Here is a 13,192-nt window from a genome sequence, read left to right on the forward strand (position 1 = left end):
GATGACCTCATTTCATCCATCACAACTACTCCAGTGACATGCCACATCAATACAATCTAAAGCCACAACCCGTGCAATCCGTGCACCAATATGCAACAAGCCAAGTGTACTCAAACAGAGAAAATTACCCAAGCGAGAGAACCGTCCCGCAAGCTCAACAAATACTGCCACAACGTGATGCTAACAACCTATCTCGCACCGTAGCACCATAACACACGAAGTCCAACACAAGGATCATATCCCCACATGACTTCGTTGCAATGCGCGAGCCCATCCAAACACTGTTCCTCATGAAATACCTCAAGTTGCAATGCTCAAAATCAATCACCACGCAAAATTCGATATCCAGTACTCAAAGTGCATTACCATAACCACGAAGAAACAGACGGTATGATGCCACACGAAACCCGAAGGAACATAACCAATACGCCTCAATCATGCAATACCCAATTACTCATCTCACTCAAATTCCACTATGAGACCACAATAGAACCGCACCATGTGTGCCTAAAAACAACGGATCATAACTCCTCGTAGCATGGAAGAATATCTCATAACTCATTCCAGAACACAAATAAGCCCAACAACGACTGAATCACAACACACACTAACCTCTGACTAACCTTGGCAATGTCTCCACAGCCCATAACTAAGAAATTATCTACTCATTAGAGTTCCCAGCCTCTAAATCCATAGAGCACACGAACCACCATATTTGATTCCACCTCCACCGCCCGAATGCCTAACACCTCTCTCGCACACAATCATCCCACGAGAAATACTTTAAAAATTCTTCCATGCCACCAGGCAAAATTTTGAATATCAGCAGTCGATCAACCGGGAGAGTGCCGCAATACCAGCGAAGTACCCATAAATCAAAACACACTGCCCCTTTTGAAATGTACACTCTCATCACGCCATACCAAATAGTAATATCATTTACCTAGTCATCTTAAACCGTCCATGCTGCCTAAGAATTTATGTCCTTCCCTCCAAAACTGAAATGTGACCTTATACATGTAAATCATATTCCCGCACAACACACCACATCTATTATGCCATCATGTGACAAGCATAAGAATTCCATTATCAACGCCGAGTCACTAGCAAATTACATACCTTATTAGTCATAAACCTCTTTCTTGCTTCTTTCTAGGAGGAAATCATAACACACAATACGTTTCGTACACCGGTAGAAAATATCCGGTTCAAACCATGGTAGAAACCATCATGAACACTTTGAAATCTATTTGCACATAACCAAGCTATCGGAACTGAATTCCTCTAACTCCACGAAGCCACACAGGTTGCCAAATCCGAGAGCATTGCCACAAAACACCTGTAGATACTAGTCACGTCATAAGTATCCAAGGAACCGATCATACCTATTACTATGCTGACCCAACCTGCTATCGAGCTGTCCTATTTCTCCAAGCCCTTTCCAAATTGCCTTCAAATTGCTACTTTTTCCTTGTTAGAACACTACTAACCTTAACTAAAACTTGCCCCACGAACTCTAGCATAGAATCACACCGGCCTAAGGATTATAAGCCACTGAATTCCCTTTTTATTTGTATCCCAAAGGTACCACAAGTCAAGCATTTACTCTAAGGAGACTTTCTATGAATTCGAACTATTCTTCCCCTTTCCTGATACCGAAATATAGAATCCATAATGATCTAGAAATGCCACAAGTCTTGACACCCTCCAATATGAATCTCAATTTCTAGCTAAATACACATCCTGAAGATCCCCAATTGTTACACATAAATCTTGAATCCATCAGAATCATTCTCGAGAGTCATCCATTCTACTCAAATCTCGAATTAACCGACCAAACGGACCGAAACAACATGTGCCCCATTAGCACACCAACACCCAAGGAAAATAAAGAGTAACTCACATTCCTACGCAACCGAGCAAATTCCCGCTCCATGTACACTACATTCTTCGTGAATAACCACTCAATTATTTTATTATCCTCCTATAACCATAGAGTGTAATACAACTTGTGTCCAGAAGTTCCTTTACCCAAGTCATCCTCGATCTCGACCTCTGCAAGTCATAACTAATTCACCAGTATACCCCAAACCGAAACTAATACGACACATAACTGTGCAATCAACTCGTCGATAGTAGACTCCCCCACTTAGCCTTATGCTGTAATTATATAAAATTAGAACCCGCAAGGATTTCTCTTTCTCAATTACCAAGATCAGGCACCGTTAACCCGCCAGACTTCTCGAAGTCTTTTATTAAGCTTTTCATGAACATTCTGCATCGCCAGCCACAATCACACACGCGACCTCCTATCGGGTAGCAAGTAATATTCCTCACAAAAGTTTCATCAACATCACGCCACCACTAGCTGCACACAGGAGATAACCCACCTGTGGAATTTCTTACCGACATCTCCCAATGACACTGCACTGAGTGCAATGACCACGAAATCTGTAAATGCTCTGTATTTCATGCTCGCCCATCATTTGTATAAGTCTTTACTTTCCCTATTGACATCAACTGTACGTTCGACAATACCTTCCGAACTCAAGTCATATTGCACCTGACACGATTATCAGATCTTCATGCCTCTCTTCATTTCAAATACACTCTTTTCTGCCATATTAAATCTTACTTTGTACACTAACCATCACTCTAAATAGAGTATGCAGGCCAAATCACATACTAACACGATTCCAAACCATTTTACACTTTCTCAAGGTGCACGACTACCCTCCCAGTGAATTCATATGCTAATCTGCCGCTCTTACTTCGGTTAAATCATCTCCTTTAAGAAACTTCTCAACCTCTACTTCTCCTACTTGACCCGCTAGTACTTTAACCACCGCGAAACGCTTCCCGTCATGTCTTCCCTCATACTTTGCTGCATCAACTCGAAATGCATCTCTGTCGTACCAGAACCAATAGAAGGTTACCGGCTCTAAGTCTCTTCGACGATTATCTTTCTCGAGCCATCAACATCAAAATACCCATTTGCAACCACCATTACTACATAACCACTTACTCTTCTTTAGTCCAAACTCATTGACAGACATGAGAATTTAATTTGCCCCAAAATTTAACAACGTGAAAGATCCTTCAAAACATTCACATCGTCTTAGCACCTTCTGCAGTTACGTCATAGTCACCGCAAAGCCATTCCACCGCTCATCGAGCCACAAATTTCTACTCGTAGGGACATTATCGGACTTATGAGTCCAAATGTATAGGTTACAACTGAAGCTACCGAGCCTATGTTGCGGTCTAACCATGGCCTCAAGTCCTCCAGACCGGCCCACTACCACAAACACAGAATACCCATCTCAACCTTGTACATAGAATCACAAGTTGGTGATACACAACCGTTACCGAGCGCTCATGTGCACATACGAATGCGTGGAAGGAATTCAAGGAGTTATGTTCCAAACTGAATCAATTCCGCACGATAGAATACAAGTAAGTGATATTTTCCAAACTCATTTCCAAACAAACCAATATTTTCATTTCAAAGATAATTTCAATGCAATTTAACATAAAACCTTCATTAAGGAGTTCAAATCAAAGAAAACAAAAGCGCGGAAAAGAAAATCCCGACACTGGGGTGTCACTAGTCATGAGCATCTACTACAGTCTGTCTAACAATATCAAGGCTAACTCAGCCTGGAAAATAGCTAAATACAACTAGAGAAAGATAAGATGGAGAAGAGCAGGGGCTGCAATCGCCAAGCAGGTACCTTGCTATCCCCGAGAAAATCTGCAACCAGAATAATCAACAACCGCTACTGTGTCCAGCTACACCTGGATCTGCACACAAGGTGTAGGGAGTAACGTGAGTATGCCAACTCGGTCAGTAACAATAATAAATAAAGACTAAGCAGTAGTGACGAGCAATAAAGCATATAACGTTCATATCAGGAAATCTCAGTAAAATACCACATGCTTTTAAAATCAGGATTTGAATCAAAACATCTCGTTTAGACCAAGTTCCAGTAAAAATCATTTAAAGATATTTTTCAACAGCTTTGAAACAGAGGAAAAATGCAAAGGTGAGCAAAATGATGAAATCATAAACAACCCCTCGAGTAAAATATCACTCATATACAGCCCCTCGGAAAAACCTCACAGTCACTCGTGCCACTCGGGCATACCTCACAATCACTCTTTGCCACTCGGGCAAACCACGCAATCACTCTTGCAACTCGGGCATACCTCACAATCACTAATGCCTCCCAGTCACTCAGCACTCGGCACTCGCACTTAGTAGGTACCTACACTCACTGGGGGTGTGTACAGACTCCGGAGGGGCTCCTTCAGCCCAAGCGCTATATCAAGCCAAATCATGGCATAAATGACTCAGGCCCTCGGCCTATATCAAACATGCTGGGCGTGCAGCCCGATCCCATAAATATGCAACATGCTGCGACGTACAGCCTGATCCCATAAACATGCAACATGTTGCGGCGTGCAGCACTATCCCATAAACATGCAACATGATGCGGCGTGCAACCCGATCCTATAAATATCCTCACAAATCAGGCCTTCGGCCTCACTCAGTCATAAACCTCTCAAGCCACTCGGGCATTTCAGTAAAAACAGGGTGCTCAGCCCAAAATAACATTTATATGCATCAAAATCGAGTAACAAAACTGAGTTATGCAGTAAACAACCTAAGGGTCCAAACAGCACTGGCACAAGGCCCAAACATGGTATTCGGCCCAATTTACAAAAACACTTTCTAAAATATATAAGTATCATATAGTTTCAACAAAATATGCAACTTTACAGTTGCTACGGGACGGACCAAGTCATAATCCCCAACAGTGCACGCCCACACGCCCGTCACCTAGCATGTGCGTCACTTAAAAATAGTAGAATGATATAAAAATTTGGGGTTTCATACCCTCAGGACTAGATTTACAATCGTTACTTCCCTCAAACCGGTCAAATCTCTACCCCGCGATGCTCTTGCCTCTCGGCTCAGCCTCCAAATACTCCGAATCTATTCACAATTAGTACAATACCATCAATATACGCTAATGGAATGAATTCCACAAGAAAAAACTATGAAAATTAGACCAAAATCCCAAAATTAGCTCAAACCCGGCCCCCGAGTCCACGTCTCGAAATCCGATAAAATTTACAAAACTAGGAAGCCCATTCACTCACGAGTCTAACCATACCAAATTTGTCAAAATCCGACTTCGAATCGACATTCATCTATCAAAACCCATTTTATGAAGTTTCTAATATTTTTCCCAATTTTCCACCTCAAAGTACTAATCAACCTATGGAATCAGTGATATATTCCTGTACATTAACCAAATCCGAGTTAGAATCACTTACCCCGATGAATTTCTTGAAAAACACTCGAAATATCGCCACAAACCGAGCTCCCTAGGTCCAAAATGTGAAATAATGCCCTAAATCCCGATTATATAGTGCACTCTCTGATCTCCACTACGCTGACCGTGCAAATTCAGGCGCGGCCGCAAAAATTCAACCCCCGCGGTCGCGAAAAGGTAGCGTTGTCCGCGCTTCTGGTGGCTGTAGTGATAGTCTTTACTATTTTGGACATAACCTTCTCTACAGATATCCAAATGATGACTTCTTTACCTTTCTGAAAACTAGACACGAAGAGCTACAACTTTCGTTTTTGACTTATCTCAAAATTACATGTATATCAAAAGTTATAGGCTTCCAAAGTCGGACCAGCGAATCTGCAGATCTGCCCTGGAGCGCCTCCGCGACCAGATTTACGCGGTCCGCGTCCCTCCTCCGCCCTCAGCGGAATTTTTGCAACCCTCAGCAAAATTTTAAGCACCAGAACCATGCCTCAGTTCCGGTAATACCCGGACTCGCCCAAAACTCACCCGAAACACACCCGAGGCCTCCAGAACCTCAAACAAAAATACCTGCAAGTCATATATCAACGTACAAACTTAGTCGAACCTTCGAATCACTCAAAACAATATTAAAACACCAAATTACCCTCGGATTCAAGCCTAAGAACTTCTAAATTTTCAAATTCGGCATCCGATGCAGAAACTAACCAAACCACGTCCGAATGACCTCAAATTTTGCACACACGTCACAAATGATACTAAGATTCTACTCCAACTTCCGGAATTCCATTCCAACCCCAATATCAAATTTTTCACTGCCGATCGAAAATTGCCAAATTTTTAATTTTGCCAATTCAAGCCTTATTCTACCACGTACCTCCAAATCACATTTCGGACGCACTCCTAAGTCCAAAATCACATAACGGAGCTAACAGAACCATCAGAATTCAAATCCGAGATCGATTACTCAATAGTCATAAATTTGGTCAAACCTTTCATATTTAAAGCTCCTAGTTGAATATCATTTTCCCATATCAATCCCGAATAACCTAAAAATCAAAATCGATGACTCACATAAATCATAATATATCATATGGGGCTGCCCATACCCGCAAACCACCGAGCAAAATACAAATGCTCAAAACGACCTGTCGGAGCGTTTACAGTTGACATTTTGATATCTGAGTCGGAATTCAGTTCTGAAAATTTTCATAGCTCCATTAGGTCATTTATGACTTGTGTGCAAAATTTGAGATCAATCTGACTTGATTCGATAGGTTTCGGCATCGAATGTAGAAGTTTGAAATTTCATAAGACTAAAGTTTCAAGTGAGTTCGCATAAGACCTAATTTCAAATGAGCATATCTCTCATGATATGAAGAGTTATAAGACGAATTACCTATCAAAAGAAAGGTATATGTGTCTCGTTTCCAACGCTGCAAACCGTTTGTCATTTGGACATTCCTACAAAGAGTTATGATCAAATGACCAAAGGCTGGAAAAATACGATTTTGCGGTTAGATGTGCGACCGCATAATCATTATGCGATCGCATAATGACATATTGTGCGACCGCAAAATGGTCACCGATATGCCCAGCGCAACCCAGTTTTCGGAAGCGATTTTGCGGTCCATTGTGCGACTCGCATACCCATTGTGCGGTCCATTGTGCGACCGCATACCTGTTTTCATAACCCGACCATATTTTGATAAATAGGCTTAGGGACTCATTTTGGAGCAAAAATATGACATTTTTAGAGAAAAGGGAGAGTGTTATAGAGAGAGGAAGAAGCTCGAGTGCTTTTTTCATCAAGATCTTGTTCAAGCTTTGAAATCCAACAAGGAAATATCACAAGATCTTCATCCAAGAGGTAAGTTTCTAACCCCTAGTCTTCAATTTCGAGTTTGGGTAAAGATGGGTGATTAAGAGTATGATTCTAGGGTATAATAGTATTATTTATACATATCAATAATGTTTATAGAAAGAGTGTTGAGTTCAAATGGGTAAAGATTGGATTGAAAATGGTAAAAATCTTCAATGATTTTAATTGAAGATTTGAGGGTCGAATTGATGTCGGAATTGTATAGCTGGACTCGTGGTTGGATGGACGTTCATATTTTATAACTTTTATCAGGTTCCAAAACGTGGGCCCCACGGATGATTTTTGAGTTAATTTCGGATTTTATTGGAAAAATTAGTATCTCCTTATAGAATTAATTACAATAATTGGTATTGACTGAATCGAATTAATTGTGGATAGATTCGAGGCGTGTGGAGGCCAATTCACGAGGCAACGGCATAGCGGAGTAAAGAATTACACAGTTTTAGGTAAGTAACACTGCTAAACTTGGTTGTGAGGGTATGAATCCCCGAATTTGGTATGATATAAATTGTTGAAGGTGACTCACACGATAGGTGACGAATATGTAGACGTGCACCACAGAAATTGTGTCTTGATTAAATCCTGTGAAGTTGTAAAATTTAAGAATCATGTTATTATCTGAACATGTGGCATGTGTTAGAGGAATTGAGCCGAGGTTTGTGATAAATATCGTGTTTAGGCTACGTGCCGATATTTTAAGATCCATGGGGTCGTGTTGTCGTTGAATTAATTGTTCAAAAAAATATACATTTCACACTTAGTAATAATTATCTATTGTGAGGATATTTATGGGATAGAGTTGCACAACACAGCAGGCCATAATGGCTTTATACATCATTATTATATGGATCGGGGTTGCCCGCCTGTAGCAGGCCTTATTGGTTTTACTATTTTATAGATCAGGGCTGCCCGCCTGCAGCAGGCCTTATAGGCTTTGTTATTATATGGATTGGGACTGCCTGCCTGCAGCAGGCAATATTGGCTTTGTATTACGCTTGGGATGAAGGAGCCCCTCCGAAGTGTGTACACACCCCCAGTGAGCGTAGATGATCATCGATATTCGGGATGGACTTCCCAGGGCATGGACTTGCTTTACTTACTGCTTATATATATATTTGGGATGGATTTTCCCAGGGCATGGACGTGCCTTACTTATTTGTATTGTAATAAGTTATCTGGACATGGATCTTGTCAGTATCATTTATATATAGGGATAAATTATCGCAGGGCTGGATTGGCCTTATACGGTACTGAGTGACTGACTGTCAGTCGATGTGTATTTATATACGGGTTGGAACACCCCTGGGCTGGATTAGTCATAAACGATACCGAGTGACCGGATAATTTGTAACCAGTATTTACATGATGTCTTTCTACTGAGATGTCATATTCCTCATATCATGCAGTATTGATCTATTTCACTTGTACTGAGTTTAACTGTTGAACTTGAAAGCATGCCTACATTTTTGTACTATTACTTTTACTGGACTGTACCTGTGGAGCTCAATAGTTCTTTCAGTCCAGAGGTTAGTCTTGTTACTTATTGAGTTAGTTGTACTCATACTACACTCTGCACATCATGTGCAGATCCATGTGCTTTCGGACACGGAGATTGTTAGATTTCAGAGTACTATTAGTTGGAGACTATCAAGGTAGCTGCTTGGCGTCGGCTGACCTTGTCTCTCTTTCCTTCACTTATTGTACTGTTCTATATTTTCAGACAATGATTTTTATCAGTCAATCATTGTACTCATATTAGATGCTCATGTACCCAGTGACATCGGGTTTTAGGAGTGTTATATTTGAAATTGTAAGATTTCTTCCGCTGAATTTAATTATTTGTTTTTAAATTTAAAAGATATGGTGGATTATTGAGATTTTCGGCTTGCCTAGTATGAGATAGGCGCCATCACGACATGTGAGATTTTGGGTCGTGACAGCCTGTTTGGTCAAGTTTTTAAAATCAGTTTATTTTGAGAAGTACTTTTCTCAAAAGTACTTTTTAAAAAAGTGCTTTTAGTGAAAAGGAGTTTGTGTTTGGCTAATTAATTTAAAAAGTACTTTTGAGCAGTAATTAGTGTTTGGCCAAGTTTTTGAAAATAGTTTCTCAGTATATTTTTCTCAAAAGTATTTCTCAGAAAAGTGCTTTTGGAGAGAAATTACTTTTTTTTGCTTCTCAAAAACTGCTTCTGCTTCTCCTCAAAAGCACTTTTTTTCCTTCTAAAAGCTTGGCCAAACACCTCAATTTTGGGCCAAAATTGCTTTTGATCAAAAAATACACTTTTGGCCCAAAAATAAACTTGACCAAACAGGCTATTAGTCTCAATCGGCCAATGCCCAATAGTACGCCAATGTATTCCCCTCTATATATAGATGTAAATAAATGAAATTTCTAATTGTTGACCATATTCCATATATCAAGCACCAGAGATAATTCCTGCAAAGTAGCATCCCATTGCTTTGTCAATATTTTCACCAAGAGTAATGAATCTGATTCCACTGCCACTCTATTACATTCACCACGCATTTTCACAAAATTATTATAACAGCTCATCTCACTGGCATATTCATGTTCAATTCGAGCATAAGTCCACACATCTTTAAAATGAATCACTAAAGCTTAAGGTTATGCCCACACTAGCCCATGCTTATGCAAAAGGGAAAAGGGTCAAAAAACACCCTTCTACTACGAGAAAAGGATAATTTATACCCTCCGTTATACTTTTGGTTCACCTTTATCCCGACGTTACAAAAGTGATTCAAAAATACCCCTCCTCCGTTAAGGCCCTCCACCATGGCCACAATCATCCCATGTTGACTGATATTTCGCTGAAGTGGACGCCACATGGCATTACACGTCACCATCCCAACCCCATTTTACCCTCTCCCCCTACTTTTTCTTCTTCTTCTACTACCATCTCCTCCCTCACCCAACCACCACTGTCATATTTTTTCTTTTTCTCTTTTTGAATTCAAAAAGAAATCACAAAGATCACTACCTTATTTTCATAGTTCCATTACTGGTGCCACATCTCATTTCTAAATTGTTGCATTTCACATTAATTTTGAATATTTGGCGTCTATCATATTGAAGGAAAACAAAAAAAAATACAAGCCACCATTCTCTTACTCTATTAGGTGAAATCTATCAGCTATTAGCAAATTATCCATTGTAATACCACATTAAGAACCATTAAACTAGAACAAGATCCTACTATTACAAAAAATTTCATATGCTAATATATAATAATTGAATTCAAATCCTAAATAGTAAAAAGCTAAAACCTTTCATATCTGGCTATAGTCACAGCCAAACCATGGATAAAAAGAAAAATCATAGTACCAATGTACCCGCGACTTCGGCATACTGAAAAACTATGAATCACAGGCAGAATGGAAAGTTAAATTCGTCATAGAAAACAAGAAGAATTTAGGGCACAAATTAGTATAAATTGGCATGAAAAATCAAATGACTCTATGAATCAACATAAATTAGTAATCAACAAATCTTACTTTTTTATTTAAATATTTATTTTTGGGTGATGGTTGGGTAAGGGGGAGATAGTGGTGGAAGAAGAGAGCGTAGAGGCAGGGGTAAAATGGAGTTGGAACGGTGAGATGGCATGCCACATGACGTCCATCTCAGCTAAATGTCAGTCCATGTGGGATGATAGTGGCCATAGCGGAAGGGCCTAATGGAGGAGGGGTATTTTTGCACCACTTTTGTAACGTCAGGGGCAAGAGTGGACCAAAAGTATAACGAACGTTAAAAATAATCCTTTTCACATAGTAGAGGAATATTTTTGACCCTTTTTCCATGCAAAACCCCACTAAACCCCGGATTACCTCTAGTCAACTTTGTTGGCATTAGGTTAATTAGTCCACTAATAAACTTTGCCAGTGGCATTAATTTTGGGAACTTATTCTAAAATCTGCACTACCATGTAGTATATATACTTCATATCGGAAAGAGTACACATAATATTATCTCAACGTGTGTAAGACAAACTGATGCTTTTGGCTTTGTACATTACTGCGGTGTTGCTCCATTTGTTTCAAGTTGGGAAAGAAAAATAAAAATTATCCACTTTTTCGAATATTCTTGATTGCTTTCGTCAAGTCGTACTCTTACTGTAAAAGTAAATTGCTTTTTGCATCAACGGAGCAAAAGAAAATAAGGGGAATTTTTTTTTTCAAAAGGCTTTTTGCTGTGATTTTACTTTACTTACGCGATGATTTCGTACATTTTAATTGGTGATTGCGCCTAACGCCGTCGTCCGGCAAGCCAATGTTAATTTATCAATTTATTTATTCATTTTATTACTTTCGAGATCATAATCTCCGTTACTTAAATAGTATAAAATGGAATTTACAGGGTAAAAGGATAATTACCACGTGAACTGCAATAACGAACAACTAGTAGGAATCCCTAAAACCCGGTGTCACAAGTGCATGAGAATTTTCTAAGGAGTACAATAATAATACAACACATGTCTGGAATGTAGTAAGACAGAATAAAATAAACAGTACAATGGAGACTCAGTGGACTGCGATGCGTAGCCTAGAATACAGCTCACATAAAGTCTCCTCAACAGGTGCGCCTACGCGCCAAGGTGATCATCAATGAAATTGTCAGATCCTGCACATTTAGTGCAGAAATGCAGCATGAGTAAGTAAATCAATGCGTACTCAGTAAGTATCTAGCCTAACTCCGAAAAAGTAGTGACGAGAGGTCGACATCGACACTTACTAAAGGTCCAATATAACAATGTAATAAAACATAAGCAGATATGAGGCACACAACAATAACAGAGTAAATCTGTAAGTTACATAATCTTCCAATTTCTTCTTTCAAAGCCTGAATTTCTAAATCTTGTATTCTACCTTAACGGCTCAGACAAATGTCAAGTGTCATTATCAATTTTAATCAGGAATACCATATAAAATGTCGGGCATCAGTGAAAAGATTAACTGGTGAATATTCGGACTACTAGCGATATAAAGCACGATTCTGCCTAGGTCGTCCGGCCCGAGCCAGAATAATGTGTACACTGCCGAGGGTTGAGCGGCACGAACCATAGATGCATCTATATACTGCCGAGGCATTCGGCCCGCTCCACAAGAAAAGGAAGGAAGTTACCGAATTACGAGACACATGTTTACAATATCGTACATGAGTACATATTGGATATAATCTTTACCGTTTATCAAATAACTCGCCCGCAACTCAAAGTGTTAAGGCTTGGCCTAGTATACATATATTTATTTCTAAGTCAATTTCATTTATGACTTCAATTAATTAAGCCAGCAAAAGGAGTTCAAATAATTCAAATATTACATGATAAGATCCTAAGTCTACCCGGACATGAACATGCTTTAGCTACGTATGGACTCTCGTCACCTCGTGCACACGTAGAACCCACAACTAGTTGCACATAACAATAAATATCACCTAGGGGTAGTTTTCCCATCACAACGCTAGACATGAGACTTACCTCGCTCCGAAGTTCCATAACCGGCTCCAAGACCTCTCTAACACCTCAAACCAAAGCTCGCCGATCAAAAACTATTCAAACAATGTGCAAATAAATCAAAATATATTCTAATACGCATAATTAATCAATTTAACAATTACCAACTTCGCTCGAAAAATCGATAAAGTCAACCCTCGGGCCCACGTGCCCGGATTCCGAAAATTTTCAAAGATAAACCTTACCCATAACACCACAAACTCAAATATATAACTTATTCCAATTTCTATGTCCAATTTCATGATCACAGTCCAAAAATACCAATTTTCAAGGTTTTCTAGCAAAATTCCAATTTCTACAAATTCTCATGCTTAAATCCATATATAAACCATGTATATAACTCACAATGTGAACAAATCACTTACCCCATAATAGTTGATGAAGATGGCACTCCAAAAGTGCTCCAAAATCTGCTCCCATGGACGAAATGAAGTGGG

The sequence above is a fragment of the Nicotiana tomentosiformis genome, chromosome 1 (assembly GCF_000390325.3).
Source record: "Nicotiana tomentosiformis chromosome 1, ASM39032v3, whole genome shotgun sequence".
In the NCBI taxonomy this organism is placed as follows: Eukaryota; Viridiplantae; Streptophyta; class Magnoliopsida; order Solanales; family Solanaceae; genus Nicotiana; species Nicotiana tomentosiformis.